Here is a 4,968-nt window from a genome sequence, read left to right as displayed (position 1 = left end):
ACGCCAAGTGATAGCAAAAGCTCACATGGGGCCCTTCGGGCCCCGGTAAGCTAACAATACTCTATCAAAGCAAGCCAGGAAACAATCCCTCAACAAGGAAGCAACCATTTAATTTCAAAGGGGGTATGGCTTTCTTGTTTGAGCTCGAACATTTTTTTTCCGCCTTTCTCAATCAAATAATTTTTTTTTCAAAATTTAACACTTCAGTGTATGGGGAAATCAGAATTCATATTATTTTGGTTATAAATTTTGCCTAACAATAATATTTTTCCATCGAATTTGGGATCAGACGATATTTATTTTGGAATAAATCTTACCCCTCCCCCTTTTTCACCTTTTGAAGTTAAATGGTCGTTCCCTTATGTAAATAACCAGCACAAAGACTTTCATTATCTTTTTTCTACATTCTAGCGACCTTCGGACTGTTCAAACCTACCTTGAAAACGTTGTCCTTACACATACTTACCTCCATGTTATTGTCTCAAGTCTGATTATTAAAAGACAAATATTTCAGTCTCTGCACCCAACCCTACAATCAACCAAGCCGTCGCTAACACGTTGCTTAAAAGAACAGCGGCTTGGATTAAAATTGTACTTGTAGACAGTCTTTGATATTCTGTTACAGTTTTATACAAGAGTAAGTCCTTTGTTGTTAATAATAAAAACGGAACTATTATCATGTTTTGGAAAATATTGACAATTTGCTTGATATTGACAAATCAAAAATTCAAGTCACATTGTAATTGTTGGGGATGCTAAAACCTTCGACATATTTTGTAAGTTTAAAAACGAATATACTGAAGACCTTGTTTGTGTGTTAACATTTTCGGTTGACTGGCATATTTTATAGAATGTACAGCCTGTTTTATTTAAAATTTATTTTGATCATGAAGCTGGTCTTAAAAAGATAACGAAAATTAAGCATATGTTCTTTTAACTGTTCTTGAACAGAACTCCAATCTAAAAAAAAAGAGTTCAGATGATCAAGTTCTTTGAACAAAGAGTGAGGGGAAACCAATGGGACTGCTATATCATCTCAGCAATTATATCACAAAAAAATATAGCTTGTGTTAATAAATATATGAGGCAGAAGAAAAACAACTGTGCATCTGAATTACCATCAGTATTACAAATATATGAAGGATACATTAACATCCCTTCTGTTGTGGATAAATTTGACAAATTCTGTATGGGACAAAAAAGACAGTTCCTATTGTGGGATAATTTTATTCATATAAATTATTTCTCCTACATATCTTTATATATTGCTTTCTATAGTTCAAATTGGAATCTCAGATTAGCATCACTTTAAAACCTCTCCCCTCTGTTCCATGCCTTTGGTCGGCATATGTACTTCAGAATAATTCCAAGACATCTGATTGTCAGATGTATAGCAGAACTTCCACACAACATTTAAACGTGCTTTCAAAGTGGGGGCTTTTCTGTCAGCGTAACAGGTAGGGTATGTCAGTTGCCTGCACTAGACGAGGCTCATTAGTCTCTTATACACTGTGATGTTAAGGAATCTATTCGGGAACAAACTCCATAACTTCTTGATAAAACTACTGTCTATCATCATTTTCGACACTGCAAAAAAAAAAAAATCAAACAAGCAATTAAAGCGGGGGTTCCAACCACATGTTCCCCATACAAACGGATCTGAACACAGGACTCTTCCCCGGATCTGCCGCTGGATTTATACATCAGATGCATCACAAAATATATACATGTTACGATATATAATAGTATATGAAATAAAGACAAATATAAAAAGAAAATGTTGAATTAATGTCTACGAAACCACTTAATTGACCATGTTTTCAAATCATATCAAATGTTTCCATTGGTCTTTACTTGTTGGAAAAATGTACTGAATCCATTGCTAAATTATCAATGTTCGGTTATTGCCTATTCTTTAAAGCTGTCTGTTTAACCAATGAATTGAAAAAGAGGGGATGGATATACGTATTTAACATTTGGCATGTTTTCAACATATCTAACAAATATGTGAGAAAAGTTAGGTTTAGAATACGAAATATCTCTCTTATTCTGTAAACAGGTATTGTAGGATTGTTAAGGTGTTTCAGTGTTTTTAAAGCACCCCCCTTTTTGTAATATACACCACAAAAACATTTAGTTAGGATAAAGAATAAAGAACCAATAACCAGTAGTCCTATAATGTAAGACTTCGGAGGTTCATATCATTTACATTCAACGTTTTTATCGGATTTTTTTTACTATCAATGTTGAACCGTTCAACATTGATAGTAAAAAAAAACAGATAAAAGCGTTGAATGTACTAGTAAATTATATGAACCTGAGAGATCTTATATTATAGTACTTTATATAAGACTTCCGAGGTTCATATCATTTACATTCAACGTTTTTATCGGATTTATTTTTACTATCAACCGTGCAACATTGAAAGTAAAAAAAATCCGACAAAAAACGGAGCCAAAATTTGTTCCTGTATAAAAGTTTCAGTGGAATCAATATCACAGGAAATATATTCTTGGATGACTTTTTTCACAGATAATTTTTGCCATTTGTTTAGGGACTTTCCGTTTTGAATTTTCCTTGGAGTTCAGTATTTTTGTGATTTAACTTTTTTCTATATAATTTGTTCCATCTCTATAAAATCAGTTCCACACTTTACCTGGTGAAATAAGTTCTCGGTTTGTGAAATTTGCTCCTTACCTAGTGAAATAAGTTCCGGGTTTGTGGGATTTGTTCCATACCTGGTAAAATAAGTTCTGGATTTGTGAGATTTGTACCTTACCTGGTGAAATAAGTTACTTGTCTGTGAAATATGTTCCACTGGTTAAACAAGTAATCTTATATACTGAGCATTTGTCATCAGTGAGTTTAAAGTTATCATTCCATTACATTATAAAAACATGTATTATATTGATAATATAATATATAAAAAGTGTAAACATCCAATTTTGATCATGTGGAGTATAGCAAATGTTTAAACACTCAGACAAAAAGTATAGTTAAAGATGAACATTTGTACTAATTTGAAAAGGACAAAGTGACTGATCAATTATATTAAAATACATGTAGAAACAAAAGACAAACTCTTTTGAAACTGTGCCATGACCTTAGTACATGTATGACTAGAACACCCATGACATTAAACAACAGGAAACAAGGAGGAATACCACATGGAACATAAACAAATACCAATTATGATACATAACCATCGCTTTTATTTCTTATCTTCATCCTAGAGTTACAATCATGCCTTCAATTGCAAATGTACCCCATGCAAGCACAGTACAGCATCCTACTTGCATTATGATGTAAGTGTAACAAGAAAATGTTTCGCTGTGCAATATGTTGCAAAGGTACTTATTTTCTGTTAAATAGGTGCTAGCGGAACTTATCCAATGATTTCTATGAAATATATTCGTTCGTAACTTATATCACAGGAACTCATTTAAATTTTTTAAAACTTTTAATATTGGAACAAAATTCATGGAGCTGTGATTTTTGTTCCGAAACTTATTTCACGTTTGGTCAAAAAATTAGTTCCAGAACAAATTTTACAGTGCTGTAACATATTTTCTGTGATATAAATTCCTATGAAATTTGTTACATTTACACATTCCGATAAGTCAGGTGATTTACTTGTATCATACATGTATGTAAACAAATCAATATTTACACTTTCGGCTGATTGAAATTCACCTGTTGTTGGGGTGCCATTCGGGGTATTTTCAACGTCCATGTCACTAACTAATTCCACACAACTATCTGTATAATTTGTACACTGAACATTTATGTCTTGTTATTATAAACCACCCATGCAACCACGCATCCCATATTGCATGATAGGACCTGACACTACTTTAGTGTTTCGGCAGTTAAGCTTGGGATGGTCATTTTTAGATGCATTATTTGAATATAATCAAATATGAAAGTTATTCATGTATATATTGATATATTTATACTTAAATTCTTCTTCAATAGATCTAGTTATTATGACAGATCTGCCATCATCAGGGGTCCAACTGTCAATTTTATGTTTAAGTCTTTAACTTTGATCTACAAAGCATAACTCCAACACTTTTATGTTTGCTATACGCAACTATTGGTGCTGTATTGAATATTTGTACACATTCTTCGTCAAACTGTAATAAATGCCAGTGTTTCATTATACGTTTCTTTATTTTACGTGTAAATCTTTGACCTTTAATTACATCAACATCTAAGAACGACATTTTATCGTTTGAGATTTCATAAGTGAACTTTAATAAGGGGTTATAATCATTTGCTAGATGAAACAAATCTATAATTTCATCTGATGTCCCATCATATATTATGAATCCATCGTCTCTATATCTGCAATGATAAAATGTTGAAATGCAGAAATATGTTGATTCATTATTTCGAACATAAGTATGTCACAGATTTCCGGTGAAGGAACTGCACCAATTGCCGTACCTATTATTTGTTTATAAATTTTTCCATCAAATTCAAATACATTGTTTTCTAAAATGAGTCTTAATAAATGTATTAATACATTGACTGGAGGAGCATTGACTTTGAAGTTTGATTTGTCAAAACTGTCATAAGCTCGTTCAACAGCACTTAATAACGCTTCTTGAGGAAGATTAGTAAACATCTGTGTTATATCATACGAAACCAAAAGGCTATTTGCCATAGGTTTTAATTTCTCAATGATATTAATGAACGATGTAGTATCTTTTATATATGTAAACTGATTTTGAACTATTGGTATAAGAAAGTAATCTACGTAATGACCAATGAGTTCTGTTACGGAACCACACTGTGATATAATTGGTCTGCCAGGTGGAATTATATTTAATTCATTTAATCCATCATGTTGTATTTGTTTGAACGTCTCTGTTTCAAGACGGTGAATTTTTGGGAGAATATAAATTCTTCCTAAACGTGCATCTCTTAATTTTTGACCATTTGTTAAAAATTTAAATGATATCT

This window comes from Mytilus californianus, unplaced genomic scaffold (genome assembly GCF_021869535.1).
Source record: "Mytilus californianus isolate M0D057914Y unplaced genomic scaffold, xbMytCali1.0.p SCAF_8, whole genome shotgun sequence".
In the NCBI taxonomy this organism is placed as follows: domain Eukaryota; kingdom Metazoa; phylum Mollusca; class Bivalvia; order Mytilida; family Mytilidae; genus Mytilus; species Mytilus californianus.
The sequence above is the reverse complement of the archived record's forward strand: the minus strand, read 5'-3'. Positions refer to the sequence as shown.